The sequence below is a fragment of the Protopterus annectens genome, chromosome 2.part0 (assembly GCF_019279795.1).
Source record: "Protopterus annectens isolate FY-2018-M chromosome 2.part0, PAN1.0, whole genome shotgun sequence".
Classification (NCBI taxonomy): Eukaryota; Metazoa; Chordata; order Ceratodontiformes; family Protopteridae; genus Protopterus; species Protopterus annectens.
In genome coordinates this window covers 1,304,530,726-1,304,552,521 of record NC_056728.1, presented here as the reverse complement: position 1 = coordinate 1,304,552,521, position 21,796 = coordinate 1,304,530,726, and the positions used below count along the sequence as shown (strand labels likewise).

At 36.7% G+C, this 21,796-nt stretch overlaps 1 protein-coding gene across 2 annotated transcripts in view; it reads right to left on the bottom strand.

The window, feature by feature from the left end:
* Positions 1-17,112, bottom strand: part of LOC122793458 (amyloid-beta A4 precursor protein-binding family B member 2-like) — a 159,584-nt gene extending 142,472 nt beyond the window's left edge. For both annotated transcript variants that reach the window (XM_044061488.1, XM_044061489.1), the window contains exon 1: positions 17,002-17,112. The gene's annotated coding sequence lies outside the window, so the exon portion shown is untranslated. The remainder of the gene's footprint in view (positions 1-17,001) is intronic.
* Positions 17,113-21,796: the final 4,684 nt, after the last annotated feature.

The window sequence follows — 21,796 nt, the reverse complement described above, 5'->3', positions numbered from 1 at the left end:
TATAGGAAGGTCATAGTAGAGTTGTGCATTTTGTGTTGTATCTTACAGCAACTGAGACAGTCAAAAATGATTTCCTTATTCTCCCTGCTCTGCAATGCTAAAAATGCAGTCTAATAGGTTTATGGTTTGACATCTCTTTTGACAGCAGTTAAAAGCATTGCCATTTTATGGATCCTTTGACAGCAGTCAAAAGAACTGTCAAAACACACGTGACTGTTCTTTTGCCAGCTGCAGAAAGAGCCAAATTCTGACACTAGGAGAACTATTTTAACAGCTGTCAAAAAAGTTGTCAAAATATGGGGGAATGCATCCATTAGCTTTCTGACAGAATTACAGAGCTGATAAGGAGCTAGCTTGTTGTTGGTCCTTGTTTTCTTTTGCAATACTAATAGCTACATGGTTTGAAGGTTTGGCAAATCTTATTTAAGCATTTCACATGACCATTTTCTAAGTGGGGCTGTTAGCCTAGTAACCTCCTATTAACCTATAAGTAAGCAATAATGCCTGATAATGTGGGCATTATAGGGACATAATAGAATAGACAGTAGATCTGATCAGGCAATGTAGTTAAATCCTAGTTTCTAGTGCTTTTTATTATTGTAAAGTGTGTTTAACTCAAGTCACAATCCTGATTTCTGTTTTGTTGAATTTAATTTTGTATTCAGATATAATCATGTACTTCATTCACTTGGATATATGTGTTTCTGCTGTTTGATTTTTTTTTCTAATCACGTTATTAGTTTGTTTAATTACTTATTTATTTTGTTTTGTTTTGATGACACTTCTGTGTTTGGTAGCTTATCACCTCTAAATTACTTTTGAAAGATGTGGTTATTTGGTGGCTATTTGCTCTGGGAGAGTTCTCCATGGGTGTGTTATTGATATTTTACTGTAATTTGTCTTTTTGTGAAGGATCTTGTGTTTAGTGTGTGATATTCAAATTAACAGGCATGTTACTCCTTTAGATATTTTCTGTATCCTTCTAATGGCCACCATGCCTGCAGATCATTATTGCTGATTCATTCTCCAACACTACCATAAAAACTATCCATGGTGTGGCCGTCATACAGGCAGCCATGGGGTGTTTTTATCTGAGTACGAAAAAACAAACTGTTGACAGGTTACAAAGTTCTTCAGAAATCACTCAGAAGTCACCAAAGACGTTAAAATTTAATCAGAAGCTTTCGGGCTATCCACCCTTCATCAGCACATAAAACTATCAAATTCATCACATTTAAATAGAGGTAAAATTAAAGTCACATGATCAAGCCAGCCATACACATTACACATACACTTTTGCATCAATTAATACTTAAATTATACACAAATATACATATATATATATATATACTTTTCAACATGTTCAAATAATGTACTATTTATAACTAGTTACTACTAACTTTATGAAATATAAAATCAACAATAATGGAAGTTTATAATACTAAAATATTAAAAATTCAAATGTGAATATAATAATTCATCATATAATTTCTCTCTGCCTTTTTATCAATACAGGTTTCAAACTAACACTACTATTCAAGCCTGGTGGTACATCGGCTTGCAGTTTTACTATCCATTCATATTCTCTTAATTCTAAAATATTATTTAAATCACCCCCTCTTAACCCTATATTCAACATATTTATGCACCTAAATTTAAATTTATGCGTCTGAAACACCATAATGTGTCTATACAAACCATTTGTCTGTACTTTCCTTTTTATTTCTGACCTGTGTTCTATTATGTGGTCCTTTAACCTCCTTATCGTCTTTCCTACACAGAACGCCATGCATTGTGTACATGTCGCTAAATATACTAAATTTTGTCGTATTACAGTTTGCTTTACAGTGAAAACTAAACTTTTCCTTAGTAACAGGATGTTGAAAGCATTCATTTGATTCAAGGATATCTATGCAACATGTACAATTGTGGCATTTGTATGTTCCCACTCTACTTTGTAACATCACTTCCTCATTCTTAAAATCTTTGTAACACAGCATCTGTTTAAGTGTCTGATGGTTTCTATATGCAAATCTGGGTTTCAGACCTATCAAATCTTTTACCTCTGGCATTGCCATTAGTATTATCCAATTTTTTTCTATAATTTTACATACTTCCTTCGTATTCCCGTTATAGGTAGTTGCATACACTTTTGTGAATTTGGTTTTATATCACTGGGAAAAACAGTATGTGTTAAGTGATATTAATAAGCTTAATAATAATGTGAAATGTTATTGTAGATTTGTGGATGACTGTTTTTTTGTTTGGACTGGGACATCTGCAGAATTGGAAAGTTATCTTACATATTTAAACAATACCACCAATTTTTTGAAATTTAAGATGAACTCTTCATCCCAGAATATAGTGTTTCTAGATGTAAATTTGTATAGGAAACAAGATAAGGTAGAAACTATGGTGTACAAGAAAGAAGTACATGCGGCCAGGTATTTAAAAAGGAGTAGTATGCATGCTCCGCATACATTTAAGGGAATTCTTAAATCACAGTTAATAAGAGTCAGTAGATTAAATATAGAAGACAATAATTTTATAGATCAAGCTAATGGAACGAAGGAAGAATTTATAAAGAATGGTTATCCGTTACAGAGTATAAATAGTATATACAATGAGGTACTTTTAGGAAGGAAAGATAGATATAGACCCACTTTTGGCAGTATTAGTTTAGAGTCAACACAGGAAATGGCCTTACAAAGAACAAGTAAAAATAATAGTATTGTGAGATATGCAACTACCTATAACGGGAATACAAAGGAAGTATGTAAAATTATAGAAAAAAAATTGGATAATACTAATGGCAATGCCAGAGGTAAAAGATTTGATAGGTCTGAAACCCAGATTTGCATATAGAAACCATCAGACACTTAAACAGATGTTGTGTTACAAAGATTTTAAGAATGAGGAAGTGATGTTACAAAGTAGAGTGGGAACATACAAATGCCACAATTGTACATGTTGCATAGATATCCTTGAATCAAATGAATGCTTTCAACATCCTGTTACTAAGGAAAAGTTTAGTTTTCACTGTAAAGCAAACTGTAATACGACAAAATTAGTATATTTAGTGACATGTACACAATGCATGGCGTTCTGTGTAGGAAAGACGATAAGGAGGTTAAAGGACCGCATAATAGAACACAGGTCAGAAATAAAAAGGAAAGTACAGACAAATGGTTTGTATAGACACATTATGGAGTTTCAGACGCATAAATTTAAATTTAGGTGCATAAATATGTTGAATATAGGGTTAAGAGGGGGTGATTTAAATAATATTTTAGAATTAAGAGAATATGAATGGATAGTAAAACTGCAAGCCAATGTACCACCAGGCTTGAATAGTAGTGTTAGTTTGAAACCTGTATTGATAAAAAGGCAGAGAGAAATTATATGATGAATTATTATATTCACATTTGAATTTTTAATATTTTAGTATTATAAACTTCCAACATTATTGTTGATTTTATATTTCATAAAGTTAGTAGTAACTAGTTATAAATAGTACATTATTTGAACATGTTGAAAAGTATATATATATATATATATATATATATATATATATGTATATTTGTGTATAATTTAAGTATTAATTGATGCAAAAGTGTATGTGTAATGTGTATGGCTGGCTTGATCATGTGACTTTAATTTTACCTCTATTTAAATGTGATGAATTTGATAGTTTTATGTGCTGATGAAGGGTGGATAGCCCGAAAGCTTCTGATTAAATTTTAACGTCTTTGGTGACTTCTGAGTGATTTCTGAAGTGTTTTTATCTGACCCTAACCTAAACATAACGGCTGATAATGGCACTCATGCCATCATGGGGTGTCCTATAACCTCCCCTGATGTGTGGATGTGCCCATATGCATGACCCGTGAATACTACTTTTACCACTTTGGGATTAAGAAGACCACACCCTCTACGTCGACAGCAGCATACAAACACACACAGACACACACACACGCGCGTGCACCAGCAACATACACAAGCCGAACATGTACAACAACACTTTTTGTGGTAAGGCACCCCAGAAGACAAATGCCTTAGAAGCCTGATCTGCAGTAACATCTTTTTAAGTAAAAACCCATCACAGACTACTGTATGTCTGAAACTGCATGCATTTTCTGTTATTCAGTTTTTTTGAGGTTTGTATTACATTTATTCAACATATTTTACACCCCTCCCATTAGCCATATTGTTAACTAGACAAACATATGCATAGATATATTGCATAAATTACTTTAAATCACGTTTCCCTGTCTCATCTATGAATGTCCCCCTTAAACTGTAGAATAAGTGGTGCCTCCTTCTAAATATTTAATATGGGTATCTATATCTGTAATAACCACTAATGCATATCATTTTTCTATCCTACAGTAACATTTAAGACAATTACTTCTGATTATCAAATGTGACCACATCAAGTTGTTTTCAATAACCACAAAAATAACTACTTCCCAAACAGTGGCTCTTTGTATTTTATTAGGCATACTTTTAGATTTCATTCTTGTCTTTTTTACTTTTAGTTTATTTTGGAACCTCTATTTTATGACATAATGCTAACGAAACAACTGGTTTGAACTGGTGTTGTCATGATCTCTATATTCCATTTTGTTATCCAAAAATATATTTTCTTTAATTCATAATCATCACCCTCTAAACTCCTTCATTTAGCTTATGTTTGCTTATGCAGGATATTTACAATCATAGCCAAATGCTACTAATGATTGAGCTCAACCATTTTTGTATTTTATCAACACTCAATAGTAAGAAGCTCTCACTTCTGCAACACTCTCAAAAGATATTTTAAATCAGTGACACATGACACTTATTTTCCAGAACTCACAAATATTTCTATATATCTTCACCTCATGTCTGTGAGATATAAGCTCGACCTCTGCCAAATAGATATATTCTCACCTTTCAAACATTTCTATCCAATCTTCAATTTAATGAAACTAAGCAAGGTTTGTGTATCACTATCCAAATACTTCACTAGCTTTACTACTACTACTACAACTACAGTCTGGTGAGCACCTCTTACATTTTTATTTTTTTCATCTGTTATTTCAAAACATTCCAGTGGTGAACAAAACGGACTGTCCTGTTATCCCTCTAATTTTGGCACTAAAGTTTCCTAACCTGAACTGACAATAATGACATCAATGCCATTCCTAAATTATCATTTACAGCATCCTCTCTTAAAGGAATCCAAGCATAAAGAGTTTCATGGTGGAATATTCTTTTTTCTATAAAATCATCACTGTCTTTTATTCCACAAAAGCAGGAGATAAATAAAAGACTGGGAGTGATAAGGGGAAAAAAATGAATAGAGCTCATTCAAATTACTGTAACTCAGCCTCATTCAGACAAACATACAGACACACAAATATACACACAAACTTCACAAATGTTATACATTAAAAAATTATCTATGTCTAACTTACTAAAGCTTAAAGATGTTTCAAAAAATATCATAGACATTCTCACCCAAACTTATAACAACCTAAAAGTAATAGATATAACTTACGACATTCAATGGCAAGCTACAAAAGCCACTGTTAGGGGTATATTAATTCAAAAAGCTGCTTTCTATAAAAAAATTAAACAAAGAAAAAGTCATATTAATAGAATCAAAATTAAAAAATTTAGAGTCAGAACTGCAATTAAATTATTCACCAGTACTTGAACGTCAAATGGTTACACTACAAGGACAACTACGTGAAATTCAAACACAACAGTACTCAATCTATGAAATTAAACTCCTCCGCAAATATACCAAATGGGCTCAATCACCCTCAAAAGCACTGGCAAGAATCATAAACATTAAAAATCCTCCTACCAAAATAAAGAAACTAAATTACAATAACAAATCTTTAGAGACGGATGAAGAGATCATAGCGGCTTTTGAAGAGATGTACCAAAAATTATATGGCTCCCATGACCAGTTTAATGAGTCATTATTTCATTAATTTACCAAAGTGTTACAATTTCCAGTACTGAATGAGGCACAAATAAATAATCTTAAAGCTACCTTAAGTGTAGAAGAAATCATTGCTGCTGTAAATAAGTTGAAACCAGGTAAATCACCAGGGCCTGATGGTTATGTGGTGGAATTTTACAAGACTTTCAATTAACAGTTAGCTCCAATACTACTGAAAGTATACAGATATATAATAAAGTATGGTACCAAAGACCTGTATATCAATAACTCAAAAACTATATTTATACCAAAACCCAAATCTGATGCATCAAACCCAAACAACTACAGGCCGATAGTACTCATAAATATTGATATTAAAATAATTTCTACAATACTAGCTAGTAGAATCAAACAAATCCTACCTCGCATTATATCTTCTGAGCAAATAGGCTTTATGAACAACAGACAAATATATGACAACCCACTTACTATTGATTCAATCATTAATTTAAAAGCGAATGATAAATGCAACCACAGCTTTTGAAAGAGTACATTTTGATTTATTAAATATACTCAAAAAATTTAGTATTCTTGAGGACTATATAAACATGGATAGGGCTCTATACAAAAATGCCACGACAACACTATAGATAAAAAGCAATCAAATCCTATTCAAATAGTGAACGCTACAAGGCAAGGATGCCCACTATCACTTTACCTGTTCAATATATACATAGAACCTCTGCTGCTTAAAATATCACAAAGAACTTACCACTTTATTATGAATATTTCCAAAGTCCCAATAAAGTATACAGCTTTTGCTGACAATCTTAACATTTATTTCAAATTCCCTAATACTGATTTGAATAAGATACTAAACTCCATTGAAAAATTCTCAAAAATATCTAATTATGCGAGTAACCCTAATAAATCAGTCATATTCCCTCTGAATACTCTAGGACATAAAGAATTCTATTTCCCTGAAACTGAAATTAAAGTCAATTATAATGTCAAATAGCTGGGTATTATGTTCACTCATCCCCCATCTGATATGACTAAAAACAACTTGCTTAAAACCTGGTCTAACATCAGTGAAGACACTAAGAGATGGTTAAACCTCAATTTATCTCCACTAGCTAAGGCAGCCATAGTTAAAATGAATATTCTTCCAAGAATATTGTTTCATTTTAGTGCTATTAACCAAAATATACCAAAAAAATTATTCTCCAAACTTGAAACACTACTAGGAAAGTTTATTTGTCTTCCAGAAAGTACAAGAATAAAATACACTAAATTAACATTACTCAAACAAAAGGGAGCCTAGGCCTACCTGAATTTCAAACATACTACAACATACTAAACTCTAGTCGAATTATACAAATAGCAAATTTTGAACATTCCAACAAAGCATGGTATCCACTATGGATTAAAATATATTACAATCATCTAAACTCAAGCAATTTAAACCCTAGAGCTGTACCCTTTCTAAATTCTAAGACTTTAAAGCATTTTAAGTTTCATCCCATAACAATAAGAAACACAGTAATATTTCAAAAGCTGGTAGCCTCCCTAAATCTTAAAGATACTTTGGTATTGGGGCAGCCAGTACACCTTAATCCTAATATTAAATTAAACAATACTATATTAAACCTGAATCAGTTTTCAAAAATTAAAAATATCACTGTATGGGACCTATACCAGATCAAATGTTTCAGTTAACAATATTAGACAAAAACTTGAAGTAAATAAAAGCTATAATACCATAATCAACCAATTAATATACCTGATCAACACAATTACTATGAATGCCAAAATAGTCAACCAAGACATGCAGCTATCGCAACAAATTATTAACCTGCTACTGTCGAGATCTAAAATGTTATCAAATATGTACAGATTGATAAAAATTAGATATCAAGATGCAATTCTATATCCCAAATTTTGGGAAGAGAAAAATAATAAGATAACTGATGAACAAAAATCTGCTGCTACTGAACTTACTTTGAAATTAACTCCCTTTAAAAAACTAATTTATATTCAAATTATGATCAATAACAATGCATATCACACACCACTTTTTCTTAGTAAAATTAATCCCTCCCACTCCCCTTATTGTACCATATGCTAAAACAGTGTTGCTGACACCCTTCATATTCTTGTAGCTGTAAACATGTTTACAAGCTGTGGTGTTCATTAAGAACCAAGTTAGAAAAAAAGGGATACAGCAAATCTACCCTGTCATGGGAAATGGCAATTTTACATATATTCCCTAATAATTTCTCCTATGAAAATAAATACATCATAGTCACATTGTGCGCAATGATCAAATCATATATGGCCCAAAATTGGTTAGATAGAAGTAAAATCACATGGGAAGAATTTAAAGGAATGGCTATAAAGTACTTAATAGCCAGCAAATTAATTACAAGAAGCCAAAAAAAAAATACTATCTTACTATCAGAAACATTGGAAAACGCGTTTAGAAATTCAAGGACAAAATTGATTTATGAACAAGGGACTTCACCATCAATATTACTTTACATAATTAAGGGAAACTAAATACAATTAGTATAGAAAAGTGTATACCCACAACAGTGTACAGGTAATGGCAAACACATATAAGATGAACATTAAGGTAACAGCAATGTATATATTGTACATAGTTAGTACAAGACAGAATGATTAGTTAGGTAGACTATATTATCTGGTTGCAATGTTTTAATGTCACATTTTCAATATGTTGTATACTATCTTTATGTAAATGTCTGTTTTATAGCTCATTAAGAGCAGCTTGATTATTAGACAATTCTGTATAATTGTTACCCTAACATTGATGATTTATGATTTATGTTATGTATATCGTATTTGGATGAATTAAACTTGATATTCCAAGTACCTTGTATGTATATTTTCTGTGTCATTCTTTTCTTGTATTTAAATCGAAGAGAAATGTAATAAAAATTATATTTGAAAAAAGAAAAAAAAAAAGATCTGCACTACGTGTCACTTAAAAAAAAAAAAAAAAGATCTACGAATAAAATACTCCTTATAACCAGATTACTACAGACAAGGCAGCATCCTAATATGTCAAATGACTTTAAAAATATCATCATTCTTACAGGATGATAATATCACATCATCAACTGTAGTTTGTTTTTATGCTTTAACACAGGTGCAAGCCTACTTTCAGTCAGGTAAATTAAGGACTACGCTTTTCTTATTTTACATTTCATTTTTCATTTCAGGCTAATCTAACTTCTCTTCAAACTACAGCTGCCTTTCAATTCTAGAATTTAACAACTGGGATGATATCATATATTTTGGCCATATTATAACCTTTTAGTGGTATTCACAGAAACATCCCACCACATTTCCACTGTGTACACCTTTATATGTTCTACAGAAAAGAAAACTGACAAAATTAGATATTGCATAATCATAACAGTTCCAAGCTCTTCTCTCAATTCCTTAATCATACTGGGCACTGATAAGATATGAAAAACGTTATGTAAGAGAAGAGTATAGACTTTCATTTATCACCACACTGTACACATTATCAAGCATATATCACCTCTCTGTGTATCACAAATTACTGCAACTCAGCCTCATTCAGACAAACGTATACACACAAACTTTATAAATATTATACATTAAAATACACATGTGAACTCCATGAAACTAGGTCCTCATAAGTCAACCCTCCAAAATTAGAACAAGCAACATTAGACCAATAAAAATAAAATCATAAAAGCATAACTAGCAAAATCGATATGAACTAATAAATCTAACTTCAGGCTAAATGAAAACAAGAATAAACTACAATCCTAACAGACCTTACCTTAACACTCAATACATCTGCAAAATAATACCATATAAGACTAAAACATACATCAAAATTATGGACAAAAATGTCCATCAGATAATCCACTATACACAATGCAAAGCCTTAGTCAAAAGACAAACTAAGCAATTACCTGATCACACTGAGATGAATAGGAATAAGTAATCCAAGGTAAAAATCAAAGCAAAAAAAGTAAATGAAATATCTGGAGGTTTACTTTGTGCAATAAAATTAAATATTATGCACTTTACAATTAATGAACTCATTTTGTAACTCATGGCTTCACCACTCATGTAATCATCCATCCATGCAACCATTTTCCAATAAATTAAATTTATGTATTACCATGTTGCTAGATCAGTGTTGTCTTCTGTCTGTTTCAACCTGTGGATTATTGGATCTGTGGCGAGCTCTCAGAATCTTCAGTGCTGATGCTCCACCTCCTGTTCCATAATGTCCTTCACACCTAACCTCTTCAGATTGAGTTTGCCCTATCACAGCTGTCCTGCGCACACATAATTTCCCTAATGTAAAATAAGGGATAGACCAGAGGGTCTGACAAAGACTTTGGAACAATTTGCAATGTCCACCAGAAGCCACAAATAGCAAAGACAATTTGGAAGGGGAACACAGGGAGGGGATGGCTGAGATGAATAGAAGATGACAATGATCTAGTGTTATGGTAAGTACATAACTTTAGTATCTGTTGTTGTCTTTTCTGGCCGTCTCAACCTGTGAGATAGAGTCTCCAGCCAGACAGTTGGGTGGTATCAGGACATAACATTTTACAAGACTGTGGAACCAAAACACATTCTAGATCTGGACTGAATATCTGGTTTATAAAGCGAGGCTAAAGTGTGAATGTTTGACCAGGTAGCCCTTGCATAAATATCATCCAAAGGACTGCAGCTAAAAAAAGCTGTTGGAAGTAGCTACTGCCCTAGCACAGTAGGCCTTTGTTTGTGGTGTAAACTTTGGCTCTAGATGACTGTCACTGTTGAAGTGACACCTGACCCCATGTGCAAAATGGGAAAAAGCGGTTGAAGATGGATGGATGCAATCGGAAAGCATCTGGACAAAGTCACTTTGGAGACTGGTTTTCCAAGCTTAGCATTAGAAAAGGAAACAAACTGCTCTGCTTTATTGATATGTTTGTTCATGCCCACCTAGCATCCTAACTGGCAAGGGAGGTCTAAACACTGAAACATACAGTCACTTTTGTTAGTAAAATTAGGAAAGAAAATTAGTAACTGAACTGACTGGTTTAAATTAGAAGCAGAGGCCACCTTAAAAAGAAGGAAGGAAGGAAGGGTGGGTTGACCTGCAAGGAAAATCTGTCGCTGTGGAAAATAAGGTAAGGTGGTATGTGAGGCAAAGCCTGAAGCATGGAAACTCTCCTTGCAGAAATTACTGACCAGGAACAGCATTTTCTGTGAGAAAAACTTTAAATCTATAGAGGCAGGTGGTTCAAAAAGGGCATTAGACAAGTCTTGGGAGGAGAAAGGACAGATACCACAAGAAAAATGGGATCTCTCACTGAAGGTCTGATCAAAAAGGTACCCTTCAAAAAAGGCTTTGGACAGTCTTACAGAATCAAATGAAAGCTGGTCATGACCGACGTGAAAGTCTGAGATGACCCATCAAGTGGACCTTGATGGTAGAATAGCTAGAACCAGACTGAATTAGGCCAGACATTAAATCTAAAATTGCATCTACAGGAGCTGACTAGGGATCAGGGCCCATGGGAATATACGAGATAGAAAATCCTCTCCACTTACTATCATACACCCTTCTGGTAGAGGGGTTCTGAAAAGAAGACAGAATATGCACTATTTTTGGAAGCTTGAGATCTCTGGCCATCACTGAAATTGGAGGAACCAAGTGGTCAGTCTGAAAGATTAAAAATTTGGGTGGGGCTGACTCAAAGGATGGTATATTAGATCTGGCACAAGGTCCAAAACCCAAGGAGGGTATTTAAGATAAGGCCACAGAAAGCGCAGCCAAACATGTCTGGGCCAGAAGGCAGTTATGAGGATTACCACTGCTTCACAATGAGCTGCTTTCTGCAGAAAATTGATTATCAAGCAGGTTGGGGGTAAGCATATAGAAGACCGGGGGACCAAGCATGCAGTAGAGCAACCCTCAGTAATGTCCCTTGGGAGGGATCAGAGCAAAGTAGCTGCTGCATTGGGTGTTGAAGGGTGTCATAATAATGTCACAGCAAGGCTGTACCCAAAGGCTGAAAATCTAAGTAGCCACTGCTAGACTAAAGGACTACTTGTAAGGCATCAAAATGCTCCTACTGAGATTGGTCACTAGAATGTTGGACCTCTCTGGTATATGTTTTGCTATCAGAAAGCACTAAGAGAACACTGTCCATTGTCACACTTTCATAGCCTCTCAATACAGGGCATAAGATCAGGTTCCTCCTTGTTTGTTTATGCACCAAATAACAGCCATGTTATCTAGAATGCAGCCGTCAAGCAAACTTTCAGTAGTGCAGGAAAGGCTTGTCAAAGAAAAGACCTGTGAAGCACTGATTTTGTGGACCACTCCTCCCTCTTAGGAGGCAGTCCTTAAAGGACTGTAATGCTAGGAGGACAGCTATCATGTCCAATACACTGATGTGCAGATGAGCCTCTGAGATGGACCCCTGGTCCAGCCACTGATCTAGCTGGGTCTGGAGTCGAGACCAGAACTGAGCTGTTCAGAGCCACAGCATCCAGTGGTAGGGATGGATTTTACATCCTCAAGAGTAAAACCTTACCTCAGACCCTGGACTCTGCCCCCCACATTTCTAGGATGCACTCAACTATGAGAATACTACTGTCGAGTACATCAAGGAAGAGGTCGATGTCGACAGCAGCCTGACTGTTGCCACTGAAAAATGGGTGATATGGGTCTATGTCAAAACTATGGTCACTGGCAGTGAAACATGGGCAGGAGGAGGAATAACAAGTGTCAAGGCTGAAGGAAAAGGACCTCCTATCCTTTGGGCTGAGGGAAGGCGGATGATCCCCATGGCTATCTAGGACTTCAGAAACGTTAGCATGGGCTACCATTTGGGACTTCAGAAAGGTTTGCTTGAGCTGATCCAAGTCAGATTCTTTATCACTACTGGAGAGCCTCATTGACCTTGAGGAAGTAATCCAGCTTACCAAGGCAAAGGCTGAATAATCTCTTGAGTCCAAAAGAGTGAAGCCAGGACCTGATGACGGGAAGGCTCCAGAGAAAAGTCTTGATCTGTATTGATTGGGACAAATGGCGAATGGAGCCAACCTGCAACTTTAGCAGCTGGCAGCCAGGGACTTGGAATATTCAGCATCAGTGACTCAGTCAGATCCAAAGCTGGAGTCAACACAGACGGGGACTGGTAGCTGAAGGCTTCCAGTTCTTGATATATACTGAAAGCTGAATGAGCAGATGGTCTTGGGACCTTCAGATCCAGGTGACCTTTGACATGAAAATCCGAAAAACATTTCTGAACTTCCTTCTCCTTTTGTTTTGCCATCTCTTTTTCCTCAAATCATTCTTCTTACTTGTTTTTTTTTCCATCCTATACTTCTATCATTATCCTTCTCTTTTTGTCATTTACAGACTTCTTTGAGGGAGAAGGAGACACGTCAGCCTGGGCAGGGGCAGAAGAAGTGGGAAACAAGCCCCTTAAAAGCAACAGTGCCCTATGATCAACCAGACGCCTGGCTCCAAAGGCCGCACAGGCTTGGCAATCTGTGTCAAAGTGTGCAACACCAAAACAGTAAACACAATTGTCATGAGAGTCTTAGAGGGACAACTTGTACCCACACCACAAACACTTTTTAAAGCCTGAAACTTTGTCCATATTATATATCACGCAATAGTAATACTAAACAGAAGAAAAATCAAGGACAACTTCACACTAATAAGTGTAAATTGAAAGATATATCTCTATGCAAATAACTCTTATCCTAGTATAACTTTTCTGTAACAATGAAGCGTAAACAATAAACAACAAAAGGTTGGCTGAGAGAGAAAAAAAACAAACAGCTAGACTCGTATCAGAAAACGGTGGCAAACAGCACTATCAAGATCAGGCACACACAAATGAGCACACACACTTGCTTGTGATGCAACTAGCTTCAACGACAGAGAAAACTATCTCTGAGAACCCAAAACTACTAGGAGAGGAGGAAAACAGAACAACGATAAATGCAAAAGGACTTAGCTGGCAGACCGTCATATGGAATGTATTTGACCCTGGAACTGGCAAACGAGATTTGAGGAGGTTTAGGTGTGTATGGCATTATGGGAGAAAAGGTAGAGCTTCAGAACTGAAGTTTCTGAGATGCTGGCCTTGGATCTGATCAGATCAAATAACCCACAGATTGAGGACGATGGAAAAGACAAATCAAATACTACTTTACTCTTTTCAGGGTCATGGAAATGCTGCAGCCCATTCTAGAAACGAATAGGAGTAAGGCTTTAAAACTCGTTCTGGACAGGGTACCAGTCTATCACAGAACACACACACACACACACACACACACACACACACACACACACACACACACACACACACAGGCAATTTTTAGCTTGCCAATTAACCTACTGTACGTCTTTGGGAAGAGGGGAAAAAAACAAATCCTTCAGAGAAAAATGAGCATTTGAAAGCAACTCCCCTTTTCTATAACTGTGCAGGGACAGCGTACTGTAACTGGCTGATTTTACTGAATGTTAAAGAAACAACAGATGTACTAAATGTAAAGATGAGGTGAACAGTAAATATTTTCATCACAATATCTGAAGTACACCCTGAGTAATAAGTGCAGCTGTGGAAATAACTATCATATATGCCTTTAAAGCCTTCTTTCACTTACACATGTACAAGAGCATTAAAAACTGAATCTCATGACTTGTCAGTGCTAATAATTCCTTCTGTGTAAAACACACTGAAGCACAAGTACGTCCATAAACTGACTGCTCCATCAACAAATCCAAAACATTTCCGGCATGATTTTACTTCTACAGCCACCCTTTGTTCGCACCAGCTTCTCCCTTCCCATATTTACTTAAATTAATCCACATTTGTTTTTCACCTCTGTCAATAATATTTGCTCATTGTTTCAGTTGTCTGCCGGACTACGTACTTTCTTTGATTATTTCATGTTTGTACATTTATGTATTTATTTATATCTGTTTGCTGTGGTAGTGCACTGATCAGTGTTGACCAAATTCAGGCCAAGCCTGGGTGAAATACAAAACATTTCACAAACAAAAAAAAACACAGAAATGTAAGCAATAACAGCGTAGTTCAGACTAGTCACATAGAAAAACTGTATATATACACTCTAGTGAACAAGCAGAGTGTAATGTGCAACATTAGTTTGACAATGTGTAGGTACCGGAGAGGACAGGTATGTTCAGTGCTGTGCAGTTTGGTATAAGGTGTAATGGAACTCAGTTATATTTATGTGGCATATGTTTACCGGGAAAGTCTGAATGGGTCATAAAGTAACTATTTTCAGCAGAGATCTGGGGAGAAAAACTTCGGATACATACAGTTAAATCATTGGTTTTAACAGAATGAAAGAAAAAAAACAACTAAACTGATATAATGGAAGCATAACACTGAATCACAATTTACATATAGGTGAAACATTATAATAAGAGAAACACATGATTTATATAACATGGAAAACAAACAACAGGATATACAAGAATGGGCTGGGAATACAACATGTTCATAGTCTGCTGACATACATGAGGAGAAAATGCTTGAGGTCATAAGATATTAGAACATAACTGTATCGATCAAATGGTAGGGAATTAAAGTAAAGGAAGGTAGGGGTAAGGTAGTAGAAGAGATGGGAAGAATAGAGGAAGAAAAGGTATGAGAGTAAGTGTAAAGGAAGGGATGGGAAGAAAAGAGGTACATAAAGGATAACAGTACTTCAGCCAGGATTACTGTAGGAGCAAATCCATGCTTTGGCTAAGTAGTCGTTTAGAGAACATTTGAAGGAATGCAGCTAAAATAGTCTTGACAGCTAAGGGAATGGAGTTCCATAATCTTGCAACAGAGCAGGAGTAAAGGCTTAAACCCGGGGCTTTGTTGGATTTATAGATTGAGAAGAGATGTTTACTTTCAGATCTCACATGTCTATTAGGGAGATAAATGTTTATTAATGGACTAAGAGCAGTTTTGCTTTATTTATTTATTTTTTTGTGTGACTTTTTTCCCCCTGGACTGTGACTGCAAATAAGTTATTCTGATCAGTGTACTACCACGGCAAACAAATTTAAATTAAATAAAATTAAACTAAATTAAATTATCAAGTTAATGAAACCAAGAAAAGACACTCAGCCAAATCCTGTTCCATAAGCACCACCTCTACTCGGGTAGCCACTCAAAGTTGTGACTTCAGAAAATACTGCAACCCCACACTAAGCACATCAATGCCACATAATTATCTCATAAGAACTGACAACTCTACCTCTGTCAAACTAACCAGTCAGCACAACCTGTGCTTAGAAACTCCTTAAGAAAATTATCCCTGGATCTCCAGCATCAATAAAAGCTTCCTCCTCCCCCTTACATGAAAACAGCTGCAGAAGTCATAGCATATTCAACAACTAAAATCATGACTTTGATCAATGAAGGAATCAGAGCTTTGAAAATTCATATTATAATACCACTACATAAAGGGGAATCTGAAAAAAAGGCTGTTATAACTTTCAACTCATCACATTTCTATCCTAATGGAAAAATGCATTCATAAACAACCATTTCATTGTATGACACACCATAATAAACTCTCATCTCCCCAGCATGGATTTTGAACAAATCATGGAAATTAAACAGCAACCTAACAAAATTCAAAAGAAGTAAGCTTGGATTAGGGGAGTAAGCAGAATTTTAAAAATGTGCCAACACATTATACTCCGAAAACATATCAAGACAGACTAGTTTATTCCAAGTGGATTAAATGAATAAAAGAAAACTAAGAAAAAGAGAAAGAACTGCTAAAAACAGAAATATACTATACTCTGCAGTTTAACACACTAATCTGAAAGGGGTAAAATAAAAAGTTAAGGCGTAGCAAGAGGTGTGCGAGTTTAGTTGTTTTGTGAAAATATAAATCTTTATATGCAAAAACACACTAAAGATGCTTACAATCCATCTATAGACACACATAAAATGCTAAAAGGTATGCTACAAAATTATGATGTATTTCATTCTTGCACTTACCTTAGAGCAGATCTCATGCAGACTTGTTGCAATGGCTTTTGCTGGTGTGTCACATCGGAACACATGACATTTTAAAATTCGAGTGTCTCGGTCTCTTGCAACATATGCAAAGTCCCTAAAGACAGCAAAGAAACAAAAATATGAATATCTCAACGCATGCTAGAAAAAAGGACACATTTAAATTGATAGTTAAAGAAATTAAACAATTTGTTGTTATCCTATGTTGCATTCAAACACTGCATTATCTTCTCAAATACGCATTCCCATCATTCTGATGAAAACAAAGCATGTTCCACGGAGTCATGACATGGCAAAACAAAAACTTATACATTCCCAACCACTGTTGTGTCTTCCTTACATAAGAGAATTACATTTTTGCTGGAAAAAAATAATTATGTTAGAACTTAACTAGAGTTTCTGAGGCTAGTCCTGTCATCAGATCATATTGCTGGAACTCTGACCATCAGACAACATGACTCCAAAAAATAATTTGTGCAAACCACAAACAAAACGAACAAAACTGTTGAATATAAATCCAAAGAACCAGAAATACAGGACATCAAATAGAAGATTTAAAACAACCATCCGTTTATTATAACAAATAGTGTGACAGTTTAAGCGCTTTCATCTCATAATAGAGACTTCTTCTTCTGAAGAAGTCTCTGTTATGAGATGAAAGCGCTTAAACTGTCACACTATTTGTTATAATAAACGGATGGTTGTTTTAAATCTTCTATTTGATGTCCTGGGTTCCTGGTTCATTGGATTTATATCCAAAAAATAATTTCTCAGAAACCCATTGAGCGGTGCTCCTGCTGCACAACAGATTAATACAGATTTGCTAAAGCCTCAGGCTCTTATGTGCACTTCCCGAATTCAAGGACAATGATGACAGAAGCAAGACCTATAAATGTGTATGGAATAAAGTGAAATGATAAAGAAGCTCCAGTGGGGAACATGCAAACAAAAAGTACCTCATAAAGCAGATTTCCCATTGCAAAACTACAGGAACTACATTTTTGTATAGTAACATTACTTTATTCTGAGACTTTTTTTAACCAGGTCAAGTATGGAATAAGCCACAAGCATAGCCTCCAACCAAAGCCATTAAGCTATTAAACTATTAGGAGTAGACTGGATGTTCAGTGATTCCAAAAAAGGAAGCTGCAAAAAAGTTAAGTCATGTTCTTCTGTAAGTGCAAATGTCATAAGTACTATAACTGAAACTGCAACTGCAGAATGTTAATGTAGAGGTATTAAAATGTCTATTGCTAATTCCAGTCACAGATTTCAGCAGGTTCAAAACCTCCTTAGAAGCTCCACACCACTTCTTCTGTAACCATACCACCTCAACAGGGAAAAAATGGTTTAATTGGAGAGAAGGGTCATGATTTTAACCCTCTTATGTACTCAATAGTTTTTTATAATGTTGAGATTTATATATTCACTAATAAATATTAGAAGTTTCAGACCAGAAATGGTGCCTTTACTGAACAAATTAATCAACATCTATAGGTTCATAGGTAGGTACTAGGCTATCTGCCCCAAGGCATTTATAAGCCTAGCCAGAGTGTGTCATTTATTAATTAACTGATCCTCTGTCGAGCAGAGCCAATGAAGTGATCCCAGGGGTGCAGTTTCTGTTACCCATCCACTCGTCAAGGTTTCTCTTGAAGAGTGTTAGTGAGGGGCTCTGCCTGATGTAATTTGGAATTTTGTTCCAAAGCATGGGGAGTCTCTGTGACAGGAATCTATTCCTCCAACATGTTCTATTTATTGTTGTGGCAAGGTTTAGCTCACTAGAGTGACTTGGATTTCTTTATGTGGAGCATGTCCATCAATTCTGATTTGGACATGGCTTTGTAAGTCAGGCAGAGATCACCTCTGAGTAAGCGATATGCCACTGAGTACAGCCGGAGTTTTTTCAGTCGGGCTTCATAGGACATATACTTGAGACCAGTAATCCTCTTGGTGAGGTACTTTTGTGGTCTTTCCAGCTGTTGGAAGTGTCTTGTGAGGTGCATTCCAAATGGGGCACTGTACTCTATGACGGGTCTAATGAGTGACGAGTAGAGGGGCACTATTTATTTCTAGATGCGAACCCTTTAGTAATTAGATGGGCCACATAGAAGGATTTCCTAACTACTTTGGCAATATGATTGTCAAAACAGAGATTACTATCTACCTGGGTCCCCAGCTCTCTTATTACCTCGTTTGTATTAACGGGACTGCCACCTATGTGGTAATTCATGGGTGTTTTGTTTTTCCCAAATGGGATGACTATGCATTTTTTGGCATTTAGCTTGAGGCCATGACTTTGACATCAGGTGTCCATCTCAGTAAGGCCCTTTTGGAGGATGTCCGTGTCAGCCAAAAAGTCAATTATGGCTCCCATTTTGCAGTCATCGATGAACTTGGTTAGCCATATTCCTCCTGTGTTTGCCTGTACTTCTGAGAAGTATATGTGGAAACAGTAGGGGTCCCAGGACCGAGCCTTGCGGGACACCACTTGTGACTGGTTTAGTCTCGGACCTGGAGCCCGCTATTCTTACTGTGTGAGTTCTGTCTGTAAGCCAGATGGCAACCCATCTCATGATGTAGGGGTTTATGTTCAGGCTGGTGAGTTTTTCTATAATACCCGAGTGGGGAATGGTGTTGAAAACCTTGGTGAGGTCAAGGTAGGCTGTGTGAACCACATTTCTCTCGTCTATGGCCTTGGTGACTGTCTCGAAGAAGTCAACCAGGTTTAGTAGGCCTGATCTGCCCTTAACAAAGCCAAACTGGGTCGGGTCAAGTGTTTGGAGGTTCCCAATGTCTTTGTTAATGAGTTCCATGATGATGCGCTCTATAGCCTTGCAGACCAGGTTAGTCAGGCTTATGGGGCGATAGTTACCAGGGTCAGCTGTGGTCCCTTCTTTGTGGAGAGGAATAACCATTGCTGTGCACCATTCTATGGGCATGTAGCCTGTGGAGAGGCTGAGGTTGAACAGCGTGTTTAGGTGGGAGGTTAGTTCATTCTGTAGTTCATGTAAGACGCAGCCTGGTACACCATCTGGTCCCATTGACGCTGTGTTTTTGGCTTTTGAAGGGGCTGTTTTCACCTGTGCGTCTGTGATTTTTGGGACACTACACTTTTCCGGTATTGTTGTGGGCCCTTTTGTAGGTGAGAGGGGGGGGGAGTTTGCACTGAATCTGTCTGCCAGGATGTTGGCAATATCAGTAGGTTCAGTATATTTTGTGCTATTTTGCACTAGTTCAGTGCATATCTGCGAGTTGCCACTTAGATTCTTAACAAAGCTAAAGAAGGCTTTGTGGTTATCTTTTGAATCCTTAGCTATTTTTCTTTCAAAGTTAGCCTTGGAAGATTTCATGAGGGACCTCAGTTTCTTACTGATACTGATCAGGGATGTCTTTCCTTCTTGGGATTTGCTTTTTTTCTGAACTAGTTTCCTCCTTCTATTGTATAGCCTGCTTATTGCAGGGGTCCACCAAACTGGTTTCCTTCTCTTAGAGGAGTGAGTCTTGGTTTTGATAGGGATGGCATGATCCAAGCATCCTTGTAGGTGCTCATAGAGTGCATTTGTAAAGGTTTCTGCATCTTGGGCAGTGTTATCCTTTAGCGTGAGGGCTGTGAAACTTACTACCTCTGTCTTAAGTATGGTGAAGGTTGCTTTAGAAAAGTTTTTTTACTGTGGTTTACTTATTTGGGGGTGGGGGTGGGGTGTGGACATCCAGACTGATAAGTTTATGGTCTGATCTAACCAGTGACGGGTCGACTTCCAGTGTGGAACACCTGTCGCCCATGTTGGTGATGACCAGGTCCAATATGTTTTCACCTCTGGTAGGGGAGTTTACCAGCTGATCCAGGGCATTTGAATTGATGAATTCCAGGAAGCGCTGGGCCTTGGAATTTGTACTCGAGAAGTTTTTTCAGTGAATGGTAGGGTAATTGAAATCGCCCAATATCAGGGTGTTTTGTAGGACCTTCATGTTTTCCAGTGTCTCCAGAAAGGTGGAGTGGTGGTCCTGGGTCATGGAGGGTGATCTGTAGCAGGCCACAATTTGCATTGCAGATTTGTCCGATGTTAGTTGCACATGGATGATCTCAGAGGTATCATGCTGCGCCACCAACCTGGAGGTGTAGGTATCCCTGATGAATATGGATACACCCCCTCCTTTTGTGTTTTGGTCTGTGTTCTGTGGCCGAAATGTGTGGTATGAGTTGTAGCCCGGTAGTGCTGGGGTGTTCTCTGGAGCCTTGAACCAGGTTTCAGTTACTACACAGATGTCGACGTGCTCCATACCGAGGAGTGCTTCGAGCGCATGCATTTTGAGATTTAAACTCCTGGCGTTGAGTAGCATAACCCTCAGTTTTTTGTTAATTGTGCTGTTTACAGAGGTTGGCTTGACTTTTGAGCCTTGCCTAAAAAAGGCACTATGGGGGCAGCAAGAGTCTTGGCCAGTATTCGAAAGCTTAGGGGTGACAGGTGCAATCCATCTCTTGCAAAACAATGCGGCTTGTCGAGCATGTCGTCCCAGGCTGACAGACACTGGATCCCCTTTGAATGACACCAGAACCTTAGCCAATTGTTGAAATTGATCATTTTTTCTTTATACTGAGGTATCATTCTTGGGTGAGGGCAGGATGCTACTCAGGGTCATGGTCATACCAGCCTGGGCTACATGATCAGAGAGCTCCTCCATGTCTCTTTTCATGTAGTCCAGGGAGGTACATCTGAGGTAATTCACACCAACATGAACAATGACAGAGTCATATTTGCACTTGTTCTGGAGT